This window comes from Chenopodium album, chromosome 12 (genome assembly GCF_948465745.1).
Source record: "Chenopodium album chromosome 12, dcCheAlbu1.1, whole genome shotgun sequence".
NCBI classification, from domain to species: domain Eukaryota; kingdom Viridiplantae; phylum Streptophyta; class Magnoliopsida; order Caryophyllales; family Amaranthaceae; genus Chenopodium; species Chenopodium album.
In genome coordinates, this window is record NC_137845.1 from 30576683 (window position 1) to 30595228 (window position 18546).

Below are 18546 nucleotides of genomic sequence, written 5' to 3' on the forward strand. Positions count from 1 at the left end.
AAATTACCGAGTTTAATGTGCCTTTTTCAAAGCAACATAACCTCCATGACACACTTTGAATTAGCTATTAGAGAAGGTTTACGGACCACTTTATCAATCTAATTTATACATCTAATACCCGTACCAGTGTTTAAAATAGTGATAATTGGTCCTATAATCGTTTCCTTATAGTGCATGCTAAAAGGTTCCCCTTTCTCTTCTCTGTATATACAAGAACAGTAGTGTCCGCCAGAGGTGATGTTACCAGTATTTTCATTGCGGAAGGAGTGAAGGGACTGCCAGAAATAAAAAATTACTCCTACTGAAAACAAGATCTGTTATTATAGAGTCTAATCAAGTCACTGAAAGAGTCCATAGCAGATATGCAGCATGATTAACGCTCCTAAAGCAGCTCAGTTTACCAGACATAATTGACACATTTTCATCCTTATCCTTGAAAGAGTCTGCAGATAACCACAAACCTGCAGCTCGTTAGATAGAGTGATACGAAAGAATTCTCAAACATTTGTCATCATGTGTCACTCATGCAGCAGGAAGGCATAACAAAGTCAGTCTCACAGAAGGCAAGCTTGATATGGGCAACTATGTAGCACATTTAAAGGATCCAAAAGCTAACGAACCGGAGGAAAGATGCGGGAGTAATTAGAAATGACAGATCCCTGAATATACTTCTTTCGATTGTTGGGATCAGGACTCCAATTAATTTCACTCATATTGGGTGTTTCAACATAGGACAATGTAAATTCCCCTGCCTTCTGAATCTTTCCTCTCTTGCCTGCTCTCAGCAATAGATTTTTACGCTGGTAAGAAAATATGCCATTGGAGAGGTGGATGATATCGCCTGTCTGGAAAAAATTACATTCCTGTCCCCAAAGCTGAAAATGAACCGCAGCAGTCTCATCTGCCGCAAGTGCCAAACAAGTCTTGTTTTGGCCTTCTGCAGATATCCTGCCTTTATCCAACAGTATGAATCTAGTGTCTATATTGTTTGATGCAGCTGGTTTAATGTCCTTCAAGAGCATCATCGTAACAGTGAGTACAGTACCTATCCACAAAAACATTATGCCATGTTAAGGCTGCATATAATTCTCTATTATCCTCATGGACCTCAATGACCACAAGCACAATCATCAGCAGCACCTATTCTGCCCTTTCATCCACTTCCACCCACCTTCTCCCCAACACAAAGCCTCCACAATGCTTAATAAAAAAGAAGACCAAGATATTCACTGGATTAAAAACCCTTTGATTGCTAACTAAAATTACAACCCTATTAGCAAGTAAAAGCCGGACGGAAAAAACTGTAGATATTAAACCAACAAGTCACAAACTGTGAAAATAAGGTGACACTATACACGGAACAAGAATTTAATTGAAGATATTGAATTGAAGCTAAGCAAAGTAAAAAATTACAATCCAAAAATTCTCAATGACAATTTATCAAACTTGTGGGCAATTTCAATAAATTGAATGTGCATAGTTAATTCCACAATATATACCACATTTATCATACAAATATAAGCAAAAATTGAAAGATTTGAAACTCAAATTGAATAATAGTAAAGACTTTTATTTATTCTACATAACTTTTCCTGCCAAGTACCCTCTTTATTACTCAAGAACAACATAGAGAGGCAACTCAAACCCAGAAAATTCAAAATAAAAACCCAGATGCGAATGAATCCTGAAAATTAAATTAAAAAACAACTCCCTCCGCCCCCAAATGATAGTCACTTTTGAAGAAAAATCACGGGAATTAAGGAGAATTAAAGAAAGTACATCGAAAAAGTAAATTTACATTGGGTATGCAAAAAAGTAGAGAGAGAAAGTAATTAAAGTACATGGGAAAGGAAAATTTACATAGGAAAGTTAAATTTGCACAAATATTTTTGCAAAAGTTAGAGAATTTTGATAAAAAAATAATATTAATGGTACTTGAAAAAAGCAAATGTGACTAACATTTTGGGTCACTAAAAATGGCAAAAGTGACTATCATTCGGGGACGGAGAGAGTAGTAAAAAATTCAAACTAACAAAACACTAGAAAATATCATAATAATTCAGAACTAAAGAACCCAGAAAATTAACCAAAAAAAAAAAAAGAAAAAAAGAGAAATCATGAATTCGAAAAATGAATGTCAAAAAAATAATCTTATCAAATGCAAATAATATGTAGAGAAAATTGAGCACAGGCAACGAAATCCCAGTTTGAATAAAAATTAAAGAGATTTGATAAGAAACGAGGGTATAGCAGAGGAATTGGAACGACACATACAACAAATAGTTTTGAAGATTAACTGAAATTTGTAAATATTTTTGCAAATTTGAGAGGAGTGGATGAATTGATTAGGTTAAGGTATAGTAGCGCTGCTCAGAACTTGATGGTAGCTCATTCTCGTCTGACTCCATTGTAAATTTGTAACTTGTAGCTTTTATACAATAAATCAATTACACCGACAATAATCAAATAATCAATCAAGATATCAAATCAATTTTATATGAACCATCAGATATAAAACCCCAACAACCAAAAATCTAACTCCACAAATTCAAAATCAATTATTCAATTGTATTTCAAATTAGCAAAATAGCAATTATCATATATCAATTAAAAAATAAATTGAACTTACAATCTTACAATGTATCGAGTACTCGAGCAGACGGAAGCTCGGACTGCAGTCCTCCGGTCCGGTGTCGTGGGCGGTGGGACGCTGCTGTGGCGTATCAGGAGTTGAGTTTGGGAATTTCGGAGAAAAAAATTAGAAAATGGGAACTGAAATGACTGAAACTGTGAAAGTCTGAAAAAAAAAAGAGGCTTTGAGAGATCGAACCTTGATCTCCGCTAGCCCATTAGTTACTTAGGATTAGACCTGACAATTTTGACTCACACCCGATGACCCGACCCATGACCCGAAAATAGTGATCCGAAACTGACCCAAAACCCGAATCAATCCGACCCGACCCATACCAGACCCGATGTGAAATTGACCCGACTTTAACCCGAAATGACTCGACCCAAAACGACCCGATTCGAGATGACCCGATCCGAAGTTGACCCGATACCCGAAATGACCTGACCCGAAGTGACCCGAGACCCGATACCCAAAGTGACCCGACTTTTAACTTGAATTAATTGACCCAAATAGACTCGAAACCTAAAGTGACCCGAACCAAAATTATCTTATACCTTAAATGACCATAATCTATTTAAGCTAAAGACTTGACCTGAGCAAACCGAAATACAAAAAAAACCGCTATCAAACTGACTTAATTTTTTTTTTTTTTTATTAATTTATAATGTGTAACAGCGTAAGCAATTTACATATTTTGAGCATTACTTTTCTCGATTTCTTTGGCCTTTTATCTCTATAAGTTATTAAAAAATTGTAAAAAGATTGAAATTTAATGACTATTCTACGGAGTTTGTCCATAAGATTAAAAAAATTAACCGAAGCTCGAAATAAAAGTCACAATTCTCACAAGTCTAGAAAAAAAAGTACAGTAATAATACGTATATAACATAATGTTCAATAGCAAATGAAATTACAAAATAATCTAAAGTCAAACAATTACTGTATTCCATGAAAAAAGTAGCCTTAATAAATATAGTGAGTTTCTCGTCAAAAAATATATGAATATATACTATGTATATAGAGTTGAATTTAACCCAATGCATCGACCCGAATATGACCTGACCCGAAGTTGACCCAAAAATTAGACCCAAAGGTTGACCCGACCCGAACTGACTCGATCTGAAATTTGACCCGACCCAAACTTGACCCGATCCGAATTCGACCCGAAATGTTGACCCGAAACCCGACCCGACCCGATTATCAGTTGACCCGAAATCAACCCGAAACCCAAAATGACCCGACTCGACCCGACCCAAACTTGACCTGATAACTTATTGACCCGAACTTGACCCGACCCATACCTGACCCGAATGACCCATTTGCCAGGTATACTTAGGATGCAAGGAAAAAATAACTACGGAGGATGTAAACGGGGCAAGGCAAGACGGATGTTAGCTTTCTCATTCCTATCCCCGCCTAACATTTTCATCTCTATCCTCATCCCCTTAGCAGGTCCTAAGTTCATCCCCATTTCTTCCCTGATAAAAGTATGAAACCATCCTCACCCAAATCTCCACATGGATATTCACCCCCGCCTAATTCCCACCTAAGACCCGTTTAATCCCCGCCTTCCAAATACAACAATACTACATAATATAATTTACAATGTATTGTATATTTATATTTACAACATTATTTCACATAATATTTTTTTTAAAATAAAATAGTATAAAAGGGATAGGGAGGAGGGTGGGTAGGAAGTGGGGACGGGGCGGCGATGGAGAGGCTGGGTGGGTGCGACCCGAATCCACCCCTCTCCCATCATCCATGACGGGTATGGTTTTTATCCCCACCACTCGTCAAATCGGGACTCATCCCTGCCCCCACTAACATCACTATTGCACACTAATATCTTGTTTCACATTGCACAAATATTCTATTTAACCTTTTTTTTATGTATAAATTTTTTTTTTTTAACTAAATCCGCCACTACTTGTTACAAAAATTTATTTATTGAAAAATAAAAATCAGTTTTTTTTAATTGGGTTTGATCATTCGTCTACCACTTGATATTCATTTCTCTCTCTTATATGAACAATTGAACACCAATCGCCACCTACACAACCTATCAACCCGCACCAACTAGATCCGCATACCCAACGCTGCCATTGACCGCATAACCCACATAAACCGCCACTATTCGCTATCAGATGATGTTTAATTTAGATTTTGTATAACCAACATCGTTTATTGTATTACACTGATAAACTTTAAATACGAGTCTATATTACAAAAGATAACTATTGAAGATAAACATAATGATTTAAATTAGGTTAGGGAGATAATAGACAACTCGATCTATAAGGATATTATTACTTAATCAAAAGATATTATATACACATAAAATATTACTCTGTAACATCATCAAATACACGGAGTATATAATTTGAAGTTAGTGATGTAAAGGAATTATATCAAGATATAAAATAACCCACTTTTATATGTGGCTGGGAATATAAATTACTCTCATTGTTACAGGAGTTACTTGATTAGTGTTTTATGAATGCGGTCACACTGTACACAAAACACGATGTTTAAATTATGTAGTAAATGAAATGACTAAATTAATATTGGCAAGAATGTTCAATTAAAAATTGAAAAATAAATAGCAAAACAAGCTTGAAAAATTGGATATATTCCGTAAACACATAAATAAATTATATATAAAAAATAATATTCTTACACCCGTTAGGTTGACCCAAACCCGAAAACACTAGTAGGGTTGAGCAATTTACGACTCAGGACCCAAAATTATCCATTCCAAAATGACTAGTGACCCAAACCCAACCTAATTTAACCAACTGTCTAATTTTAGGAGTTGATTTTTTTTTTTTTTCATCAGCCTTTTATGAAGATTTTAGGAGAACGAGGAGTGTAGTGGCTTTCTTCAGCCATTTGACAGTTTGACACTGATAATCTTACCTAAAACATTGTATGCAATTTAATCCACATACTCTTAAACGCCAAATAAATACTACCTCTGGATCGTATAATATACAACTTTAAAATTTTTTATATCTCACAAATAATACTTCAAAGTTGCATATAGTACGATCTGGAGGTAGTAGCAAAAATGGTAATGATCACAGGTATAAGATGGAAGAGCTGTACACCAGGGTCAGAACTCTGAAGCATACATGATTATTATTCTAGGATATAATCGAACATTAGTCATTTACGAATGCCATTGTTAAGAGCACACATTTTCAATAAAAGATGCTATACAAGAACTCTGATATACAGTTCCTTTTGCAATGTCTTTCCCTAGGGAATCGGTAAGTAAAATAGCTTGACCTTCCTGAAAGTTTACACAATTCGTATCTGTAGCCAGACCTTCGTTTTGGATGCTTAATCTGCTTGAACTTTTAGGGTGGGAAGTCTCAAGACTTGGGTTCATATTTATCCCTAAACTCTCTCTGTACAACCGATACTTGACTGTGGTCACTAGTAGCAGCAGAAGCAGTCTGGTCCTCCATAGGACTCTCAGGAGAATCCGAAGCTGTCGCACAAGGGGCCAAACTTGTGTATCAGCTATAACATTTTCCTCAGATAATAGGTGACCATCCTTGGTGTAAGGATCGGAAAGGGGTCACTACGACATCCACAATGTCACACACAAGACAATTACCTAACAATTTAATCCAATCAACCCAAATTTTCACATGATTAAATTAACACATAAAAACAGTGATAATGCAGTAGCAAAACCAAGAAATGATAACAAACAACACACACAAATTGTACTTGAAAAACCCCTTCAATGTGAAGGATAAAAACCATGGGACCATTTAAGGAGTCCACCCTATAATTCTCTTATTGATAAATGAGGAAAAAAGAACCCCAAATCAGTCTACAAAGGTTCACAACCCACCAACAATCACCAAACAATAAGAGATCAAAAATCGAGAACAAAATGTTTAAAATTCAGCTAAAATGCCAGGTCCGTCCAGCAGCAATTCTGAAACCAAAGATCAAAACAACGTACGGCCTTCCAAAATGAAGCATTTGATGTCAAAAACAAGCTTTCCAAATTTGAGCACGATCCAAAGGTGGAATGTTTGGCAACAAATAGTTTTGCTCTTGCGTTTTCTGATTTTGTGCATGTCAGCTACTACATTGACTCACCCTTACTTTCACCAAGGTCCAAGGGTTACCAGCACAAGGCTTACTCAAGAATCCACAAGTTAAGTTCCAGAATTGGACTTACCCCAGAAAAGTAAAATGTTATTTAATGGACCAAGTAAATGGACCAAAATAAAAACACATTTACGTTTTCTCAAAAAAATTGTAAAAACACATTTTACTGCCACTTGGGCTAGACCCATCACGCTTGGCTGCTCGTGCAAGCTTTGCTCTCCTGTTGTTCAACCTGTTTACAAAAACACCATCTAAATAAATTTTAACTTATACATAACTAAATATATTTATGGTCTAAGTCGCACATGAAATATTGGCAAATGAAAAATGAGTCGAATTTTCGAGAATAGAGGGAGTAATTTATTGCTTAATATTCTATTATAAAACTTTGTACCCGTATTTTCTTCAAGCTATTTTTTTGACTTTTAAGCTGAATATTTGTGTGGTTAATCTTACGTAGTATGTGATTGAATATCTTGATTTGTTCTATTAGAAAAATCATAAAATCATCAATCATAATTTCTTGATTGATCCTCATTTTTTTGTTGGGTGGGGGATGCAAATTACAGAAAAAAACAAGGTTTACATTCTTATTGTGTAGTTAGGTCCTGACTGAAGAAGTCCATATAAAGGTATCGATGGGCTTAGAAGCACTTTCATACTTTGTTTGGATTAAAGGAAATAGAGGAAAAGGAAGGGAAGGGAAATGGAGGGATGAATTATCTTTCACTTGGATAACAAATAGGGAAAGGCGGAAATTGGAAGGGAGAGAAATGAAGGGATCAAATTGTAAGAATTTGATCTCTCTAACAACGAAGAGATTTGAATGGAAAACTCATTTTTTTTTTCCCTCCTCTCCCTTTCTCTTCCCTCCCCTTTTTTCTTTCCCATCATTTTATCCAAACACAACATCAAAGTCTAAAACAAGATCCTGCATATGGCATATCTACACAAACCCAGGCTTCCGAAAATTACACCTTTGTTAACTAAGAAATGCAAAGCTTAGCATTAATGAAAAGCATTGCTATCTTAAAATATAGTCTACCAAGGATTTATTAGATACGGATACATAGTACACGTTATATATTACTTTTTTTTCAAGTTCAGATCAGAATTAATTAGAAAAAATAAGTTCAGATCAGATCAGCAAAAATAAGGTGAACTAAGCAAAGCCTAAGCAGCAATTAAGCAAGCACATATTATTAAGAGTGGAAACAGGCTAGGTAAAGAGGGGCAGCATCTTAATAAACTAGATGAACAACGCAGGATAAACAACTGAAGAGAAAACAGGCATCTCTAAGTTTTAATCAGAAACAAATAATGTAGTCGATAATGTATATAAACCTTGTAAGGGAAAAATGGCTCACCAATTTTTTAGCTGTAAAGATGTGATTTCTGAACCCTGCAAGGACCAAAGATAAGAATCACATGTATAAACCATCTATCAAAAGCATAATAACATCAAATAATTATTTAAAACAACATAGCTTAAATTCTCTTACATGTGAACTTAATCTGTTAGCCCATAATTGTAAAGAAGCTATGTTCTTATGGATATCAGGTTCATCCTGCAACACCCTTTCAATTAACGATAGTTGTATATTGTTCATTAAATTTCTCTTACGTTTCCTTACTTGACTCTCTTCGCCATGTACACTTTCAACCCTTTCATCTTGTTGAACACCTCCACCTACATTTCTATGTAAATGCTCATTTGGAGATGTATATTCATCATCACCAACTTTCTCATTGGGGTTCTGTCCTCTTGTAGTGCTTGAATCTGATCCACTACTTGTCTCTACATTATGAATCTCCTTTTCAGTCTCGACTATACACTCAGCTAAAGCCTTGATAGCTTTACCTTTACATGTCTTCTGATCATGCTTTGCACCATCATCAGCTTCAGCAATAGCCTCAACATCGATAATGCAAGAATCGTCCACTCCTGGAAAAACTGAATTACCTTCTCTCAGTTTAGAGTGTCGCGTCTTATGATCAAAACCAACATTTCCTCGAAGAGAAGCTGTACAACCTCTCGAATATTGAAGTTCCTAACAACAATTATAACAGCAGTCAAGAATTGTGCAGTCAAAGATAGGTAGGTCAGGTTTGCAAACAGTTCCGTCCATTTCATGTCAAAGATACACATTTACCAGTCCTCTATTGACTTCATAATCAACCAGGCCAATAAGTGACTGCAATCGAAAGAAAAAAAGCCTGCAACAGAAAATAGAAAACGGAATTAGTGATTTATTTAACATAATGTCTTCATGGTTTATGAGACTTTGCTTTGAGCTAGAATTCATCTCCAGATTGGCATACTTAACTAAAGATGCCAAAACAGCGCACAAGGAAGAATTAACATAGATAATTCAGGTTAAAAATCTGCTTTGATGTAGATTTAGAGAATTGATTAAGAAAATACAAGCACAAGGAGCAAATTCTAGGGTACTAGATCATTCAGCACACTGCATGTAAGACGCCAAATTACCTTAATAGTTGTACATCCTCCTCATTAAGAAAAGTCGGGATTAAGGATTCTGCATGACTCAATAATGAACCTACACAAATTATACCAGGTACTCATAAATTATGCAGAAGTTTTTATATCAAAAACTGAAAGAGGTGGTCAGGGAGTTATAGTTACGGAGATTCTTGCATATAGTAGCAGCTTTTTGAGGTGCAGAGATGAATGTAAATCCAGCCTTTGGATCGCGCCAATCCATCTTCAGACGTTCAAGAAACTTGTGAAGAAATAAATTCTTCTCCTGCTCTGTAATTTAGATTGAAAGCACAAGCTAGATGTTAATATTTGTTAAGTACAAATAATAGTAAGTTGATGAATTTTCAGACGAATGTTTCGATGCACATGAAAAAAAAAAAAATTAGATTAAGAAAAATTGACCTTTGCAAATCTTAGGCACAAAACAATGAAGATTGGAAATCACTTTAACCAATAGAGGAGTTCGTTGAAGGGCATACGATGCTTGGGCATTGTTGGTTGGAATATAATTAGATTCATATGTTTTTACATGTATCATATCTAGTATTGAAGACGAGTCCAAAATCCACCCAACCATAGTAAAAGGCTCGTATTCCAGTGAAGCATCTTCTTCCTTTATAGGCAAGTCAGATGAACACCAACTAGCCAAAAACTGTTGGTATGGAATTGACAAGATTGCTGCCAGCAATTCAGCCTGGAGAAAAAATGATGTGCATGACGCGAATAGAGAAAATTAGGCATCAAATTGAATATATAAATGCAAAGTGTTTTGTAAGACCATTAATATAAAAGTATAATAAGTTTGAAACATGTTATACGACAAATATTGCCCCTATTTCTGCAAATAACCATGTACAAATTAAACATGCCAAATCGCCAAGTATAAATTGAAAACGACTATGGGTAGAGGGGAAGCCATATGATAAGTGTACTATTGAATAATTAATAAAACAATAAGGCATTGCAAGAGAGCTCACGAAATATGTTGTAATGTAGGAACGAAAATTTGAATCATCAGAGAAGATATCTGTCAGGCGCAATACATTGAGCTGCAAAAGCCCCCTTGGGTATGTTTTACCCGAGTGATTCACCTGCAGTTTAAGATCCCTGCTAAGCATGGTCTTCAGTAATGTAATAACCTAGTCAATACATGGATCATTAGCAAAATATAGTAGACCCTTGGTTTTGAAAGGCATATGTGACTAATGTAATTTGCTTTAAAAATTACCTCTACAACAACACACTTTGCAAGCTCCAGGCTTTCGGGAATGCTGGCAACCTTATCCAGATAAGATACGCTTTCTGATTCACAAAAATGCAGCAGCTACAAAAAGCCGACGCTTCTCAAGTCAAATCAGTAGCCCTCTTAGCAATTGCAAATCTGAAGTTGACTGGTTACCATTTTCAGCCAAACTACAGATACTGAACTAACTGAAGTGGAATTATAAGTCCAATTCTAGAGGATCACTTGGAGAAATCTACACATTTTGGACTTACAATTGATAGAACTCGAGCTTTTAGCCTAGAAACAGCAGCTACCACTGCAAGAGGCTCCTTGAGAATTGGTGAGATATTCAATTTCAAGGTAGCTTGAACAAGCCGAAGGACTCCTCCCTTCCCACATAACTCCTACATTGATACAGAATACAAAACTTTGTAAGAAAGATTAAATCATGGCGGTCCAATTCCAATAATAAAAATAATACATATCTGCAAGAAAATCACTTCAAACAAATATCACAAGGATTACAAATGCCAAGTACAAAATTTCTTTCTTTTTTCATTCATTTTTTTTTTTTAATAAACTGATGTCTGATCCTTCTAGATATTACGACAACCAGCAACTTCACCATAATAGCTTCCTCTTACCCCCGTTCATATCTAAATGTCATAACATAAAATTTCATCACGGTCAAAGCTCCCTGGATACATACCTTGACAAAAAAAGTACACTAGAGAAGAACACTGGAAAAAATGAGCCTATTAATCATGCTTCCTTTGCAATATTTAACAACCCAAGAAAACACCCAATGTGACATCAAAGAGAAGCTAGACACACAACACTATAGCAATTAGTCCTTTACATTTAAATGTTTAAACATGCCTTGGGAACTATCAAATCAAACGAAGCTCATATGTGCTTCGAACAGAACACCATAGCTACTTTAAAATGAAAACACAATGCTATGCAAATGGAAAGCTCCTTGTTTCTTGTGTAGTCATCCTTACCACATATATATGTGAGAAGGTACTTGTTAGATGTGGTTCTACTTGAAAAAAGCCAGCCACCAAGCATGATTGAAAGAGAACAGAATAATATAATAGATTAATAAATGTTTTTTTTTTTTTTAAAAAAATATAGAAATAGGTGAAAACCTTATTCTTGAGAAGGCATTCTTGAAAAGACTTATTTTGGAATAACGACTGGAGAAACTGCAAAGAAGCCTCACATTGCTGGCAACAGAAGTTGACTGCCTTTTCAATGCCTAGACTAGAATTTGAGTGAAACTCATTCTCCTCTGCTGACAACTTTGTCTGAAGGAAGTTGATATTCACGCGGATAGCTCCAAAGGCTGCATCTATAAATATGTCAACCTGTAAAGAAAGACTTGTTTAGCCATTCTTAATGTCAAAATGTTATGAGCTTTGAATTATTGTTTAACATCAAATTGACGGAGTACAACATTATACCTTAGGATGTGCCTGGAGAACATAAGTGAGATCACTCCATTGTGACGAAATGCAAGCAGTGAGTAGATACATACTGCAAGGTACAAGTGCCGAGTACAGAAGTGGTATAGCACCAGCAGAACTATATCTCTAGGTCATGTAAAGAGTAAATTCAATTTCACATATCAGTTGCATCATCGAATTGAATAGTCTAATAAATAAATATATACAAGAATTCAAAGTTGCTTCCTAGAAAACAACTATTCATTATTTGAAATTTCAGTATATACATTAACTAGTACTAGGAGCAACAAGAAGGCAGAAGGTTGAGATGCACTGACTTAGATTTTCTTTCTAGTTTACTTTAGCTCTTTTTCATTCTATACATCGCATATTATATTGATGTTGAAATCGGGCCACCAAATGATCATAACATAACCAGAACATAGATCACAAGTCTTATTAAGGAACATAATCCTAACTGAGAATTTGTAAAAGATTAAATGGAACAATAAAGAGACTCCTTGCAGCATTTTGGATATGATGTAGAATTTTCATGAACATAATTAATCGAGTTCATGAACGTAGATAACCTGTTTACAGCAGAAAATGAGTAAATAGAACACCAAATCAAGCAGCTGTTCTGACACTTTCATATCGTCGAGCAAGATCTGTTGAATGAAACAACTGTTAACACACACGAAATCATTACCATGCATGTTAACTCAATGTTTTAGTATGATATAACCTATTGAAAAAGTCGGTTTAGTTTCCCTCCAAAAACTCATTTAAATGAAGGAAACATTTTAAGTGTTTAACAAAAGGATTATTAGGCACCTCTTTAAGGGGAAATAGTAAGTAAGAACATTTATAGGGGACAATGCAAAAGGAGTATGTATACAAATGAAAGGTTACATATTAACCAAAATGTTACTGACCTGTTTAAGCTTAGAGTGTCGAGTGGTTATTTCACATAAAGAATATAAAAGCCGAAGTCCAGATAATAAGTATTTCAATGAGGCTTCGTCTCCTTGGGAGGACAATAGCACAGCAGTAAGGTGCGAAGGAAGGAGTCGAGCGAGTTTGTGCATATCAATCTGAAAGAAAAATCCCCTTCATTTCAAAAATGTAGCACATAATTTGGCCCATTTTCAACCTTAGGAAATTTGTCAAAGAGGGAAATTTTCAATCTGAAAGAAAATTACAGTATTGACTTTTCCCACATGTGCCCCTTTAAAATTGAAAGTTACACACTGTAACCTTCAACTACAATTATATACTTCCCCGTTTTTTTAGGACCATGAAAGAAAAAGTACTCCATCCGCTTTTTTTTTATTTGTATCACTTTCTATTTATTTAAATGCATCACTTCTATATTTGGTAATTTTAATTTTATCATTTATCTCTCTAACTTTAAACTTCAATCAAATTATTTTATCATTTCTCTCTCTTCTACGGTCCCCACTTAAATAATAAAAATATATACCATCTCTTACATACTTTCTCTTTCATGGTCCCAATCTTACTTTTATTATAATAATTTATTCACCTACTCACAATATTATATTACCCTCTTAAAACTTTGTGCAAACACAAGTGATACAAATAAAAAAAACGGAGGGAGTATGTGAGAGATAATATATATTTTTATTATTTAAGTGGGGAGCATTGAAGAGAGAAAAATGATAAAATAATTTGATTAGAGTTTAAAGTAAGAGAGATAAATGATAAAATATTGTATAAAGTCATCAAATATAGAAGTGATGCATTTTAAAAAAAAACATCCATAAATGGAAAGTGATGCCAAAAAAAAAAAAAAAAAAGGAGGGAGTATCAATTAGACCTGACAATTCTGACCCAGACTCGATGACCCGACCCGAATGACGCGACCATGACCCGAAATCGACCCAAAAATAGTGACCCAAAATCGACCCAAAACCCGAATCAACCCGACCCGACCCATACCCGACCCGATGTGGAATTGACCCGACCTTAACCCGAAATGACCCGACCCAAAATGATCCGACCCGAGATGACCCGACCCGAACTTGACCCGAGACCCGAAATGATCAGAAACCCGAAGTTGACCCGATACCCAAAGTGGCCCGACTTTTAACTTGAATTAATTGACCCAAATAGACTCGAAACCCAAAGTGACCCGAACCAAAATTATCTTATACCTTAAATGATCAGAATCTATTTAAGCTAAAGACTTGACCTGAGCAAACCCAAATAGAAAAAAACCGCAATCAAATTGACTTAATTTTTTTTATTAATTTGTAATGTGTAACAGTGTAAGTAATTTACATATTTTGAGCATTACTTTTCTCGATTTCTTTGGCCTTTTATCTCTATAAGTTATTAAAAAATTGTAAAAAGATTGAAATTTAACGACTATTCTACGGAGTTTGTCCATAAGATTAAAAAAATTAAGTAAAGCTCGAAATAAAAGTCACAATTCTCACAAGTCTAGAAAAAAAATAGTACAATAATAATGCGCACATAAAATAATGTTCAATACCAAAGGAACTTACAAAATAATAGAAAGTCAAACAATTACTGTATTCCATGAAAAAGTGGCCTTAATAAATATAGCGAGTTTCTCGTCAATATATATATATAAATATATATATATATATATATATATATATATATATATATATATATATATATATAAATATATATATATATATATATATATATATATATATATATATATATATATATATATATATATATATATATAGAGTTGAATTTAACCCAATGCATCGACCCGAATATGACCCGACCCGAAGTTGACCCGAAAATTGGACCCAAAGATTGACCCGACCCGAAAACTGACCCGACCCGAAATGTTGACCCGAAACCCGACCCGACCCGATTATCAGTTGACCCGAAATCAACCCGAAACCCGAAATGACCCGACCGGAACTTGACCCGATAACTTTTTGACCCGAAATGACCCGACCCGTACCCGACCCAAATGACCCATTTGCCAGGTTTAGTATCAATGATGACCTTGTCATTTTCCTACCATTAACTGTCACCATTAGTGGGGCCTCCTTTGCACTTTTAATTTTTTTTTCTCGATTTAAGTGCTAAAAAATATTTCATTAAAGATTTTATGGGTCATTTTAAACCATAAGAAATCAAATTGAGCGCAGATTTGGAAAAAAAAAGAAAAAAAAAACGTAAAAGACTTGATTTGTGAATTTTAATTTTAACTGTAGAAATTTGAATTCAAAATCGAGGCTTTTACAGTTGTTTTTTATTTTTTATTTTTTGCCAAATCTGAATTCAATTTGAATTCATAAGGGTCAAAGTGGCCCCTAATACCTTTAACGGAATTTTTTAGCATGCAAATCGAGAAAAAAAAAACTACAAAGTGGATCCATTGACGGTGACCGTTAACAGTAGGATAACATCAAGATTACTACTGATACATTATTGTACTTGAAGGTTACAACGTGTAACTTTTAAAAGGAGGGATCACAACTTGGAAAATTTCCAGCAAAAAAAAAAAAAAAAAAAAAAATCAATACTAAAGGGTTATAGGCTACCTTTGGTAGGGTGTAAAACATTTTTAGTGTAAAATGAATTTTTATGTACTAACATTTTATAATAAAATGTAAAAATACATTGGGAAAAAAAAGGGTGGACAGGAAAGGGACAGGACGGATAGGAGGAAAGGTAAAAAATTGCTAAGGAAAGAAAGAGAAAATGATGTAAAACATTTTACACCCAATCAAACGGAGCAATAGCGTAAAATAGGCCATGTAACCTTTCTATTTTGTGATGTATGTCACTTGACAAAACCAATAAATATCATGGTACATTTCGATGCAGTCCTACTTTTAATCCTTTATTAAAGCTATAAATATACTATACTAGTACTGTGGTAGAACTTAAGAAGAAAATTGAATCACTCCTTAAATTGAGGCCACTTTTGAATTTCCTAGAACAATTTGAAACTAAGGGAGGTTATGAATATTACTCCATCCGTCCCCAAATAAGTCTTACTCCATTTACTACCTTCTTTCCTTTTAGTTGTAATAAAATGGTATTATTTGTGAAATAAAAAAAAAATTCATTTGTTGCAACAAAAAAGAAACAGAGGTAGTAATAATTTTGTCCCTACATAAAATTTTTATTTTACCTCTATATTTTTTTTATTGAAATTCTTGATGGTGAGCCTTAGCTTGTGAGACACGGAAATGGTGACCTTCTTGAAAATTAACTGTACAAATTGACCCTATTTAAGAAATTTATCCCACTAATAACCTTATTTTTATAAATAGTGAATTAAAATTAATTAATTATGGTTAGATTTATTTTAAAAAAATAAACAAAAAAAAATTAACCCAACCACCAACCCAGCCACCCCCACCATCACCTCCACCCTCACCTGCCGCCCCAACCACTCTCTCCCCCTCCCCTTCACTCCCAACACCCAGGCTTCCCCCCATCAATGACCCTACCTGATATCCTATCCCCAAACCCACGACCCCCCTCTCTTTCTCCTCCGCCCAGATCGAAACCCAAACCCATGACCCTCCCTTTCTCTCCTTTGCCAAGACTTAAACCACAACCCATGACCCAAACCACCTCCATTAGGGTTTCGACTGAGATGGGGTGGCTGGGGTTAGGGTTTCGGTAGGGATGAAGATGAAAATAAAGTTATAAGTAGGGTAAATTTATTAAATAAGGTCATCTTTTATAATTCATTTTCAGGGTGATTACCATCTCCGTGTCTCAAAAATTGAGGGTCACCATTGATTTGTGTGAGTGTGTGATCAATCAAACCCTCATTTTCTTCACTTAGGTATTGTTTGGTTTACAAAAGAATTGATTTCTTATGGGCATTTATATCTCATGGGAATTTAAAATCCCACATTGAATATTCTAGGAATTAACTAAACTTGTGTAGTTTATATATAGGTATTTACATATCATGAGAATTTTGAGTTACCACATAGACCTTGGTAATCAAATTTCCATGTTTTGTAGGAATTGAAAATTCTCATAACTGTATACTTTCCAGATTTCATGCACTTTTTATGGTCTACCAAACAAAGTCCTTTATTTTCAAATTCATAAAAATTTTCAGATCTTTCAAACCATTTTTTATGTGCAACCAAACAACACCTTATAATCTATTTTTTTTTGTCACTTTTAAACAATCAAACCCCATCTTACCAAACCCCAGCATCTAATTTATATTCACCTTTTACAAAAATGTGAAAATTAAGATGGTCAACTCACCCGCAGAGATAAACCATTTGCTGTAATATGGATAATCAAGAAGTTTTCAGAGTCCTTTAACAGCTTACTGAGGTCCTGAGAGTTAAATCTCTGTAACTCCTTTACTTCTGTGATCATGTCAATATCCTGCAAAACGTTAAAGTGTCATACATTTTGAAGGAACAAAGAAAACAAGGAACTATTGAAAAAAAAAAAAACTGCATTAACTAGAAGCTTTTAAGTCAATATGCTGCCTATAAATGCAAATGGAATGGGAATATCTACATGAACCCACAAGCTAATGACTAATTTGACTTAACTTTTATTCTCTATATGAAAAACATAGCCTATATCTTTTATTCTCATCTATTTCCTAACACATGGTACGATGGGTTGATTGCAGATTATGCCATGATCATTACTATGCAAATTTGATTTTAAAGTTGTGAGCTATTATTGGAGGCTTAACATTTGAAACCATTGTTAGGGAGATATGGGGAATAAATTATTTCTCAATAGCAAGTAATATTTGACTAAAATACGGGATGTAACTTCCAATGTGTGGGGGTAGTTTGGGGTTCTTCAGACGTAATTGCGAGTTTTGAAACAACCTAGGAAAATCACGCTCACATACTCTCCCTCGAAAGCGCCCAATCCACCCCCAACCCACGATAAAACTCAAAAAGCAAAAAATCACGCTCACATACTCACCCTCGAAACCGCCCAATCCACCCCCAACCCACGATAAAACTCAAAAAGCAAAAAATAGACTTCAGTGAGTTTTGAACCCCGGTCTTAAGATTATCAACATAACCACCGATCAAACTAATGTTTTTAGTGATTATTAGTGAAACAAATTGTATATATACTAATTTTTGGGGCCCTTGTTTTTTGGGGGCCCTGAGCTGTCGCCCACCCTGCACCGGCCCAGTCCCACCATTGGTTTTTACTCATAACCCCCCCTCCCCCGACCACTCACTTGAAAACCCCCTCCTAGACACTATCACCACACTCATTCTTAAACCACCTTTAACCACCCAAAACAACACCCAATAAACAACTCAAAAAAACCTATAAACCCTAATTAATAACAACAATAGAGTCTTAGTCCCAAAATAATTTGAGGGTAGCTAACAAAAAGCATCAGAAAGAAAATGAAAATTAACAACAACAACAACCGTGCCTTTCTTCCTGATATTGCTCGTCCTATGCATGGTGTTAAGTTGCTTGGTGGTCCTGTCAGTGCGGATACCTCTTTTTGTCAAAGACCATTGTTCTTATGGATGTTGTTGCTAAGCTTGATGATCTCCAATGTGAGTTGTTATTACTTCGTTCGTGTACTGGGGCTTTAAAACTCTACTTT

The 18546-nt window shown here is 35.0% G+C and overlaps 1 pseudogene; it reads right to left on the reverse strand.

Moving 5' to 3' along the window:
* Window positions 1–333: 333 nt before the first annotated feature.
* Window positions 334–18199, reverse strand: LOC145571105 (nodulin homeobox-like; annotated as a pseudogene).
* Between the last annotated feature and the right edge of the window lie 347 nt (window positions 18200–18546).